Raw genomic sequence first — 13,177 nt, forward strand, 5'->3', positions numbered from 1 at the left:
TGCAAAAATCCTGATTTACAGCAAGGTCATTAATGGACAAGAACTGCAAGGTCCCCAACACACTTCCCTGGGGCACACCTGAAGTTACTTCTACATCTGATGATGACTCTCCATCCAAGGTAACATGCTGTGTCCTTCTTATCAAAAAGTCCTCAATCCAGTCACGTATTTCACTTGATACCCCATATGATCGTACTTTTCACAGTAAGTGTAGGTGTGGAACAGAATCAAATACTGTTAGGAAATCAAGAAACACAATCTACCTGTTGCCTTGATCCAACGCTTTCAGCAAGTTATGTGAGAAAAGTGAGAGTTGGATTACATATCATCTATATTTTTGAAAACCATGCTGGTTGATTCGAGAAGGTAGTTCCGTTCGAGATACCTCATTATGTTTGAGCTCAAAATATTTTCTAAGAATCTACAACAAATTGATGTCATGGCTACTGGATGGTAGTTTTGTCACTCCTACAACCCTTCTGGTAGACGGGTGTGATCTGTAACTTTTTCCAAAAACTAGGTAAGGTTTTCTGGATAGATTACAGTGAGAAGAGAGGATAACTCAGCCACAAATTCAATATAGAATCTGACTGTGATTCCATCGGGGTCTGGAGCTTTGTTTAATGATTTCAACTGTTTCTCAACACAACTGACACTAATACCTATTTCGTTCATTTTTTCAGTGTACGAGGATTGAATTGGGGCAGTTCTCCTGGGTTTTTATTTGCAAAGGAACATTTGAAAATCGAGTTCAGAATTTCAGCTTTTACTTTGCTACCCTCAATTTCAGTTCCTGTCTCACTTGCTAGGGACTGGACACTAACTTTTTTGCTACTAACAGCCCTTACATACGACCAGAATTTATTTGGATTTTGTGAAATGTCATTTGACAATATTCTGCTACAGTAGTCATTGAAGGCTTCATGCATTGCTCTCTTGACAGCCAAACATGTTTCATCCAGCGTCTCTCAATCTATAATCCTACACTTTGTTTTACACCTATTATGCAGTAATCTCTGTTCCTTTAGAAGTTTTCTTTACAGTGACTGTATACCACGGAGGTTCCATCCCATTATGAACTGTTCTACTAGGAACCTATCTACTCAGTGCGTGGTCAACTGTTCTTTTCAAGTAGAGGAAGAGCACCTCTACATGCTCCTGACCTGTGCTGAAAGTTTCAAGTTCCTCACTGAGATAAGATATTACTGATTTCTACTTAGTTAACTGAATGCATAATAAGAGGGAAACATGCCATGCAGGAAAATATATCTAAAAACAAAAATGATGTGACTTACCATACGAAAGCACTGGCAGGTCGATAGACACACAAACAAACACAATCATACACACAAAATTCTAGCTTTCGCAACCAACGGTTGCTTCATCAGGAAAGAGGGAAAGACGAAAGGATGTGGGTTTTAAGGGAGAGGGTAAGGAGTCATTCCAATCCCGGGAGCGGAAAGACTTACCTTAGGGGGAAAAAAGAACAGGTATACACTTGCACACACACCCATATCCAACCACACATACACAGACACAAGCAGACATTTGTAAAGGCAAAGAGATTCGGCAGAGATGTCAGTCGAGGCAGAAGTACAGAGGCAAAGATGTTGTTGAAAGACAGGTGAGCTATGAGCAGCGGCAACTTGAAATTAGCAGAGGTTGAGGCCTGGCGGATAACGAGAAGAGAGGATATACTGAAGGGCAAGTTCCCATCTCCGGAGTTCTGCCAACGCAGAAAATCTTTTTGGTTTCAATGCCTTTCGCGTTTTTGGGTTCTCCATAGTTGACTCTGTCAATATTGCCTCTGACGCTATTCCTTATGCTCAACTGGATTCCTTGTCGACTACATTTTCGTCCCTTTTTTCTCCCGGTTTAGGCTGTGCGAACGACTTTGAAGCTCATATCATGCTCAAACCCACGGCTCGGCCTAAGTTTTTTCAGGCTCTGCCCATTCCTGTGGCCCTTCGAGATCGGGTAAAACGGGAGTTGGATCGTCTCACTGCGTCAGGGGTCTTACTTCCTGTCACTTCCAGTGAGTGGTCCTCCCCTGTTGTTGTAGTTGCTAAGGCCAATGGTGATATTTGTCTCTGTGGCGATTTCAAAGCCACTGTAAATGCTCAATGCCTCATTGACACTTACCCTATGCCCCGTCCTGAAGAACTGTTCACTAAACTCGCTGGAGGACAGTATTTTTCTAAAATTGACCTGTCAGAAGCTTATCATCAACTTCCTCTCGATGCTGCTTCCTGGCAGTTTCTGGTCCTTAACACGCCTTTCGGCCTCTATCAATACCAACGCTTGCCATTCGGGGTTGCTAGTGCCCCTGCTCTCTTTCAGCGATTCTTGGAACAATTATTGCTCCCTGTCCCTGGGTGTATCAATTACATGGACGACATTGTTGTCACTGCCTCCACCACTGACGAACATCTTCAAAATCTCCGCACACTTTTTAATGTCTTACAGACTGCCAGTCTTAAATGTAATCTTCAGAAATCACAATTTTTTCAGGCATCTATAACGTACTTTGGGTTCCAACTCTCTCGCGATGGTATTCAACTGTTTCAACACACTGTCGCTGTGATCGATGCCCTTCCTCGCCCTACATCTGTTAAGGAACTGCAGGCCTTCTTGGGGAAAGTAGCATACTATCACAAGTTTTTACCATCTGCGGCGTCGGTGGCTCAGCCGTTGCATCCCCTGTTGCATAAAAACGTGCCTTTTCGCTGGTCCGCGTCATGTGACGCGGCTTTCCAGAAATTAAAGACTATGCCTGGCTACTTATTGACCTGGCCAACATCTTGTTCTTGCCACAGATGCCTCTCAATACGGGGTCGGTGCAGTCCTTGCACACCATTTTTCTGACGGTTCAGAACAACCCATCGCTTATGCCTCCAAAACGCTCACGGATGCCCAACAAAGGTATTCCCAAATTGAGAAAGAAGCTTTGGCCATTATTTATGCTCTTCATAAGTTTGGTGTTTTTCTCTATGGCTCAAAATTTCATCTTGTTACGGATCACAAACCACTTGTTCCCTTGTTCCATCCATCAACGTCACTTCCCGACAAGGCTGCACACCGCCTCCAGCGTTGGGCTCTTTACTTGTCCCGTTTCAATTATGAGATTCATTTCTGGCCAATGGCTCAACATGCGAATGCTGATGCTTTGTCTCGCCTTCCCATGGGTCCTGATCAGGCATTCAATAGGGACGAACGTTTGTGTTTCCACCTGGATGTTGCCGAGCAGCGGGTTGTGGACGGGTTCCCCATCACTGGGGACAGGCTGGCAGCTGCTACGGGTTCTGACCCTACCCTCTCCCGGGTTTTACGCCGTATTCAGGAGGGTTGGCCAGATCGCCCGTCCGCTAAGACTTCTGATCCGTTGCGGAACTACTACACTTTGCGCTACCGCCTTACGGCTAGGGATGGTATTATCCTCCTCTCCACTGACAATGCTTCACCGCGTGTAGTGGTACCTGCATCTATGCGTGTTGCGGTCTTGCGCCTCCTTCACCAGGGGCACTGGGGTGTGTCTCGCACAAAATCTCTGGCGCACCGTCATGTGTACTGGCCTGGCGCTGACTCTGAAATTGCACACATGGTGGCTGCCTGCGGCCCTTGTGCGTCACAGGCTGCTGCCCCGAAGTCATCTTTGTCACCGTGGCCTTCACCTGAGAAGCCCTGGGAGTGCATTCATGCTGACTTTGTGGGACCTTTTTTAGGTACTTATTGGCTCCTTGTAATTGACGCCTACCCTAACTTTCCTTTCATTGTCCGTTGCACGTCACCTACCACCGCGGCAATCACTAGTGCTCTCACCCGCATTTTTTCTTTGGAAGGCCTCCCCTCTACTCTTGTTACTGATAATGGTCCGCAATTTACCTCTTCCGACTTTGCAGATTTTTGTGCTCGTCACGGCGTTACTCATGTCACGGCCCCGCCGTTCCATCCACAATCCAACGGTGAGGCTGAACGGCTGGTCCGCACATTTAAGGCTCAGATGCGGAAACTTCTGACTTCTTCTGCTGATGATGATACGCTTCTCCAGTTCCTGGCGTCTTACCGTTTCACCCCCATGGGCGATCACAGCCTGGCTGAGCTCTTACATGGTGACAGCCCCGCACGCTACTTCATCTTCTGCGGCCTCCCTCCTCATGGCCGCGGGTGCCTTCCCTTGGCCGGTTCACCGCCGCCGACCTCGTCTGGGTACGCGGATATGGCAGGCGGCCAAAAAGGAGCCCGGGCCGCATCTTACGACACCGTGGTAGACGCCTGTATGAAATCCAGATGGACACGGGTGTTGCAGTGCGTCATTCGGACCAGCTTCGGCCTCGGGTGCCAGCAACGCCTGTTCCGAATGCTGCCACACCACTTTTGGCTCTACCTGATGCCCGGGATCTTGGCATCTCTCAATACTCACAACGCAGCCCTCTCACCGTCATCGCGATGCCAGCACCAGAACGGACGCCACCAGGAGACGTGCCCATGCAGGAACCGGAGGATCATCCTCTGTCAGAGTACATCTACTCGCCTCCTCCTTCAATGGATGCCGACACATCACCCACGTCTCCTGTCATCTCGACCCGTTATCATCGGGGACACTTCCGTCCGTACGGGAAGCCTCCTCCTCGAGACTTTACATTAGCCATCTCCAGGACACCTCCATCAAGACCAGTGCAACAATTTCAAAGGGGGGAAAAATGTTGTGACTCGCCGATTATTCAAAGTGCTGCCGCGCAATTACACGCGTCCTCTACGTGCGGCGCTGTCTGCCAGCCATGCAGCAGCTGCGCCACCTAAGCGGCCAGCCGAGCAGCGGCCGCTAGACTGAGACTCAGTGTTGAATCGAATGCCGACTTGTACACAGGTCAACTTACTCAGTGACTTATATGTGTTGTTGTGTTGTTCCTAAATATATGTGTTAAACTTGAAGTTCTAACACTTCTCTTTGGCAGTAATCTTTTATACAATTCTATTCTACTAGAATGATCCTCTCTTTCTTGATTTTAGTTTCAATATTACATTTCTCCCCCCCCCCCCCCCCCCCCTCACCACCTCTCCACCCTCACTCCATCATTTTCTATGCCGATCACTTCTGCTTTGCAGTCAATATTAGAGGCGAAACTGGTGACAGAAGACATGCAGAAAATGCAAGTCTTTATGTCTGTCAGTTTCAATATTTTACAATAAAATACGAGCCTAAAGTATGCTTTGTGAGAAAAAGCTATCAGAAACATAATAGTATGTAAAATAACTACCTCTATGTTATTTATATGAAATCAAATAACAACACCAAAACATTTGATGATGAGCACTGTAAACAGAAATTGTAAATGGAAACCACTGAAATTGTAAGGTACCAAAAATGTTGTCTTACACTTGGGACTAAGAGAACTATGTCTACTCTAAGTGACGTTAAAAGGGCAATATCACAGCCCTTGACAATTTGGTACCTCAAAGATTTCCAGTTCTTTGCCCACATTCTCTGCCAACTGAGAACATGAAGGGTGGATTTCACTTCATGGTCTTCTTTCCTGCATTTAGATTCCAAACATCAACTCTCACATATAATTTCAAATCAACAGTACAGGATGTCAACAGCATAGAAACAAAACCAAATACACACAATTATAATGTTGTTTCCAGACTTAGGCCTGTAAGTTCAATATTATATTATCTTACTTTTTTGTTCTTTTCGAGGGTTTTGAATGGATTTAAGAACACTAGAAACACACGATTCTATGCCTTTAGCAAACTCAAGTGGTCCACTTTTAACTAAATTTGAGTTTTCTTTTACACTGAATAAGATGCTGCACATTGTTCCCAATTTATTTCTTGGGTTGGTAATAAAATATTTAACCAATGGTGGTCCAAAATTTCTATACAGTTATTTTCTAGTTTCTGTTTTTAGGACTTTTCCAATTTAGGAACACAATAAGGATCTGTTGAACCACATGCTGAAAACTATAAATTTCTACATCAATTCTTTAAGTCTGAAGACAACATAACCATACCATTAAACAGAGACTCACATTACACAGGACTGAAAGAATATGCACATAAAAACACACATCACTATAAATAAAAATAAAATTATATTTATACACAGGTACTACTCAGGACAGTAAAATGTTATCATAAATGAATCAACCAAAAAGAAGACATCAGGGGTAACATGAGAAACTAAAAAGGTTTTCAGCTAGTGAAGGAGGCAAGTTGAAAGTATATTTTACAACAACAAGCATTTTTGGTTACATTCAAAACATTAGTGGTACATTCAAAACATAAATAAATAATGAAGCTAGTTGTTTATCTCACCATTTTTTCAAGTTGTGTGAAAATTGCACAAAAGTAGGGAACACCATTTGTGCCGTAACAAAGAGCAGAACAGCATTAAATGAAATATAAAATAATCCATTCACTGTTCAATAAAAGATATTAGATATTTATGGCAACTGAGTTTAAATTCACACTAACCACAAAAGCAAATCAGAGTAGTTAGAAACAGGATAAGTTTAAGGAAGAAAAGTTGAAGTACAAGATGGAGGAAAGGAAACATGAACAAGCTTTAATATCTGGTAGAGTGAGATGTACCCTCTGTCATACTCTTCATAGTGGTTTGCAGAGTGTGGATGAACATGTAGATAGCATCATCAAGAACGCAATCAACGTGTATCTGAAACTTGAGCTTCTCCTAGTGTGTAGTGTCACAAACGTTTTGACATTATTATACATACTTCTGCCACTGGGGCAATCATAGGTAATGACTAATTTGGCAGTAATATGCAGTGCTAGATTTGTTAAAAGAAAAAAAATAGACTTCTTAACATGTATTTATGGTAAGTAGCACTCTATCATTTCCTATATTTCTAAGTTCCTACCAAGAGTTTCCATAGTTTGATTTAGACTTCTGAAAAAGTTATAACACTTTTCTGAGCTTTTTAACAGTGTGAATACAACATTTGTATCTTACCGCTTCAACTAGAGCAAAAGTTCTATTGTATCACATCTCAAAATCTTTGGGTCTAATTTTTTTCGTCATCAGCGGTATACTGTCACAAATCAAGCCTTGGTTATGTGTATTGTTAGATTTTGTTTATTATTATTTATGTGGGGTGTATGAGCAATGCAGCTGACTGGGATTCACCTGCTGCAAGTCATAGACTGACCGCTGCTGTGTTCACTGCCTGGGTCAAAGGTGCTGAAAGGATGTGCTCATTGATGCTATGGAGACACTGTTCTGTGTTTTATTTTAATGACAATTATTGTCAGTTTCTTCTTGTTTTGTTTATAAGAAAGGAATGAGGACATCATTAGATCTTTTGAAGAGTACACTACATAAATCACAAAATGTTATTTCTGTATTAGCAAAAAATTGGACTACATTGTATGATAGAGATGAAAAAGAAACCGTGATTAAATTCTTTCTGTGTTAGATTCCTGAACCTGCTGATCTTTGAGAGAGAGAGAGAGAGAGAGAGAGTGAGAGAGAGAGAGAGAGGGGGGGGGGGATGGGATTTAATTGTATCTCCCCATGCAGCTGTAGCATTTTGGCATGTCGTACATTAGTCAGATCATCAGTAGCTTGGAGGACTCGTATGTAGGGCATAAGCAACACACACACACACACACACACACACACACACACACACACACACACACACACTTAATAATAGTCAAGAAAATTTGCAACCGCAAAATATTGCCTCGGTACAGGTCATAGAATCTAATATACAACACAGATATTTCAATATGCATATCCAGTTACTGGAATAGTGTTATTAAGAAAGCTGTTGAGAGACAGAAGTTTTTGCTTAAATTCTTATAATTTACACCAGATGATGTACAAAATAAACTCCAAATTACTGTAACAACATAGTGCACAAAGCACACATTCATTTTCTAATTACAACAATCATACCCCAAACTATAAAAATTAAAATATTGAAGACCGGATCAAAGTTTAGCTGCTACAAAATTATGTCACAGGTAACAATTATTTAATTCACTTCTTAAACATAACAATTTAATTTAAAAAAGACAACAAATAACATTTTTAAGTACAATATTCAAGTTTAGGTGCTGCAAAGATGCATAACAATCATCTATGTTTCAACATTCTTATAAAAAATACAACATAAAAAGGAAGACCTGATTGTAGATCATGGGTGGGCTATGTAAAATAAATGACAAAAATCAGCAGCTGTAAAAGGCAGATTTTTTTCCAACTACAACCAATTCCTCCATTTTACAACAGCATAAATGAATGCAGCTCTTTTTCCCCAAATTTGCTGCTTCAGATTATTAGTGTCATAATGAAGTCTTTTAAGAATTAGAGGCACAAACAGATTAATAAATACAAACAAAAGCAGGAATATTCAATTTGCTCGAGGCTACCAAATGAAAGAAGAAAGGGGGCTAGGGAGGAAAAAACAAGATCACGTAAGAAAGAAATAAACTGCTGATTGTTTGCATCATTCCTAGACTCAAAACCCTAAGCAAAAGAAACAGTGATGATAGCATTGATTTAAAATCATGTCAGAAAAGACGACAGCTAATTCTAGGTGATCCTCCATAAAGCCATGGTCTCACGTTGTCAAACCCCTGCAGGATTGTTTGAGGGACAATGATTTGACATTGATTGTTAAGTCAAAAAAGCAATGCATCTTTGACTGAAGAAACAATCAAAAATATATTCTTTTAATGGAATACTTACATTGCAGTGTACTGATCTGAGAAACATACTGAAAAGAAACATGACTATGTTGAGAAATTTTCATTTTGTATTTTCTTATATTTGTAACCGCAGTACATGAAAAAAGTGACACTCGACATTTGAGTTAACTGAAAGATGAAAGATTAGGGTTTCATGCCCTGCCGATCATTGTCCCCAAACGGGGACAGCCCGCAAACAGAATTCTACCAACCAGCTTGGACTGAAAACATAACACACAAGAATCGTGCCCGTGAGTGTAGATGACACTCGGAATATCACGCAACACGGATACCCGAGGATGGTGTCTGTCAGAGCAGATTGCAGATGAAGCACGAAGGCAGAGGGAACAAATTACAGACCTGCTCCATCTGACGGTCAGTCTCACGTAGCACTTTGTAAAAGCAACAACTAATGTCACCGAAATATGCGAGGAAGACAATGATGTCCGACTGTGCAAAGGACAACTCAGGAATTTCAGCAAACTTCTGGAAAAACCTGAAGAATTAAATTGACAGAAACCTGTTCTGGATTGGTAACTTACAAAATAAAAAATTTTCAATCTCTGGACTAGTCACACACAAGAAAGATAATAGGCCTTTAAAAAAGAGGATACCATACAGTGTAAAGCTGAAACATGTAAATTAGTCTGGCCAGTATGCTCTACACCTGAGCAAAAGTATCAATGAAGTGGTGCACCTTTTAGGAACTGTTAAAAAAGTGTCATTTTACATCAATGAACACAGCAATGACAACCTGATCCTAGGAGAAAAGAGCCGATACACACTATTTATTTAAGAATGAACACTTCACCTCAACTTTTCACAGCACGGGACCATCAAAAATTGAAACAATAGAGCAACACAGAGGACACTACCACACAGCTGGGGGAGGGCACAGAGAGAGAGAGAGAGTTTAATGACCTACTTACTCACTTTTTACTGGCAACAAGATAAGAGTGCAGGTGGTGTCATATCAAAATTGTAGAGAACATGCACGAGAAAAAGTTTTAACAATAGCAAATTAACGTACTTGCTAGTGCTTATTTTTTGTTTTAAATATCTCTCTCAAACTGATCAGGTATTGGAAAAAGAAAGATAAATATTTTGAATTAAGACTTAAAACAGGATGGAAACGTGTACCATATTGGCCTGAATATAAGATACACCATTTCTACAAAAAATCTCCCATAAAAACTGGGACTTTTATGAATCATAGAAACCTCAACTGTAGTGCTTTTTCTTAAGTTTGAAATGAAACAAAAATATCACTACAGTTTGTAAATCAATTGTTGTGTATGAGGTAGCAATGCAAACATTCTCTTTGTTGCTATCCCATTTAGGTAGTGACTACAGAGGGATCCAGAAAAATGTAGACATTCTCTGATAGTTATTACCTTTGGAACAAAGTGTTATATGGCTGCAATTTTGAGTAGTAGTATAAACCACTGTTTTCCCAACAGATCTTGTCGTGTGGGTTTCCAGCAGATGACAATGCAGCACTGGATGAAGTACAACTATTGTTTGAGCAATGCAAGGCTGTACTGAAACAACAATTTATTGTATTTGGTATAAATTTTAAGCCGACAATGCTGTTTAAAATGTGCACAAGGAAAGGTCCTCTGAGCAACAACATCAACCTCCAGGTTCCAGCACTGCTGTATTGCAACATTTTTCTAGATCATCTCAAAAATCTATGAAGCATTGTGTATGGGGAAGTGGGATAAGCTGATCAAGTGCATGATAAATTCTGAAGACTGCAAAGTGGAAAGTGTACATTCCAAGATTGTTTCACACTATGAATGAGGACAACTCGAATCGAAGGATGGAGCACTTCGAGTGGTCTGAAGGCATGCTTCACGAAGATGAATGGTTTGCAGGGAAGGTTATCTGGCCTAATGAGGCACAATTCAACCTGAATGGTAATGTAAACTGTCATAGCTGCGTGTATTGGGCTGCTGAAAATCCTCATGTTCACATGGACAAACATGTTACTTCACTTGGTGATAATGTGTGGTGTGGTCCGTCATAGTATTGTTTCTCTGACCCATTCTTCTTTGAAGGTACATAACTGGTGAGGTGTATCATATACTGCAAACATTGATTTTATTAGCCATCCAAGTGGTGTTTGGAAACAAAAGATTTTTACCTACAAGACTGTACTCCGCCTCACCACCACAGAGATATCAGATTCTACTTAGATGAAAATATACCTGGACGACAGATAAGACGAAGAGGAACTGTCAAGTGCCCACCAAGTTCATGGGACCTTACAATTCTCGACTTCTACCAATGGGGGACCTCGACAAACAAAGTTTACCAACAGAACCCAGCTACACTGAATGAGATATGAGAAACCATCAAGACATCCTGTGCAGCTACCACACTGGCAACATTGACAGCTGTACTTCAGTCAACAATTCAGCAACATTGATGTTGCTTGGCTGCTAACAGGTGTCACTTTGAACACACAAAATGATCTTCCTCCCATGCAAGAATTTTGACACTATGCCATTTTGTTCCATCAATATTGACTATCAAAGAGAGTCTACATTTTTCTGGACCCCTCTGTATTCCCATTCTCACAGTTTCACTATTTTAGACAGTGGAACAGGCACAGTTTTTCTCTAACTAAAGAATATAATTTATTCTTCACCAATGAAGCACAACATTGAGAGAAAATTTTGGAATTCGGTACAGTTATGTTGCAAATTTCAAACTCACAGTTATTCATCTAACAGATGTGCTTTTTAAAGGTACGGTTCAAGAAATGCTGCACATGCAATGCCCGGGATTGTAGCGACGCCACTGTACTTTGGGAGGAGAGTGACAAAAATACTGACAGTGACAAAACAATGAATGTTAGTGAAGTTAAGAGTGTCTTACATGAAAACTGCAACTGAAAGCTTTGTTTTTGTGTGTAATTTATCTATAGTGTACTACAAAAAAACTGGTTAAGGGTAAATCACATTTTGAAAAGCTTTTGTAAATGGGCAACTTGACAAATTATTTTTAATTAAGTTTCTCTCTTTTTCAAAATTAAAGGTGCAACTTATATTCAGGCCAATTCGATGTGTATATAATTTATGATAACTATGAACAGACTTTGAAATTTGCCTACATCACACCAGGTATACTTAACTTATTTCACTGCCCCACACAGATGCTCATGTCCGGTGGAAGTCTCCTCTAGTTCCCCCACTTTTGGCCAGAAGCATTATTTCAGATATCAAAATGTCATGACTCACAGCTTTGCACATATCGTACACTGTTAAGGCAGACACCGATACAGCAGCGAGAGCTTCCATCTCCATGCCCGTCTGCCCTCTACACTTTGCCGTGCCAGTTATAATCACACAGTTGAGAGCAGAGTAAAGTTCAATGTCCACAGCCACAGAGGATAAAGATATGTTATGACACAGAGGGATAAGGCTGGACGTCTGCTTGGACCCCACAATTCCCGCCAGGCAAGCAACGCTAAGTACCTTCAGGCCATTTTCTCGTATGAGTTTCATCAGTTCGGGTCCCACAAAAACCTTTGCTCGTGCTGTAGCAGTCCGTTCTGTCACCAGCTTCGAACCCACGTTGACCATTTTCGCCCTGCCAGACCGGTCAACATGAGTCCGACTTTCGGACTGTGCTCCCAAACTGCAGAAACGGCAAGAGAAGACAGAGGGCTGTGCTCTGTGTGTTTGTTTTGTTAGGAGTCCTGCATTGCACATAATGCTTGGGGCACAGGGAAGCAAAAGAAACTGTTTTCTAGATTCAGTCACTACACTCAAATTACGTGACAACAACTGAGACATCTGTGTATCCGACACAAACAGGGGCGAAATATTGGTATCTGAGAAGAAGTACTTTTGAAAATCTTGTTTCTGAAGGTTTAACAACTTCCGACTTTGTGCCTTCACGACATCACTACAGCCATCAAGTTCAGGGCCACCTGGAACAAAAATACAAGCTGTAACAAACAACTCTTCATAATCTGAAAATAAGTTAACTACAAAAGAATTTTTAAGCATTCGTGTTGAAACACCCCCGATTAATTCCTTTACTGGATTTTGGGTAATTTACCGAAGACACCAAACAGTTAATTATTGTGATATATGACCATGTGCTTAATGGATGAAAGGCTATTGGTTGTTCTGCTGTGGTTTCAGGAGTATTTCAACCGAATGCGGCTGTTCTGGGACGGAATAGCTAATGATTGAACGTTTGTCTATTGTTAAGAATCACAAAGGTTGTGATGTACAACTGATGTATATTTCCTACTAACACACAAATTCTGAGGCAGTTGCTACCTTTGCCTTACACGTCTAATTGTGGTTATCTCTTTTTATTGATTGCTGATTTTCAGTACTTTGTCACACGCAATGCTGATGGTTAACATTCACAACAATCCTCACTGCAATCCATGGTTGTTGCTGGCCGACACGGTTGACGTGAAACACGTAATTCGGCACTT

At 41.2% G+C, this 13,177-nt stretch overlaps 1 pseudogene; it reads right to left on the reverse strand.

Moving 5' to 3' along the window:
* The window catches only part of LOC124554990, a 114,025-nt pseudogene extending 101,720 nt beyond the window's left edge, over positions 1-12,305 (reverse strand).
* Between the last annotated feature and the right edge of the window lie 872 nt (positions 12,306-13,177).

Source organism: Schistocerca americana, chromosome X (assembly GCF_021461395.2).
Source record: "Schistocerca americana isolate TAMUIC-IGC-003095 chromosome X, iqSchAmer2.1, whole genome shotgun sequence".
In the NCBI taxonomy this organism is placed as follows: Eukaryota; Metazoa; Arthropoda; class Insecta; order Orthoptera; family Acrididae; genus Schistocerca; species Schistocerca americana.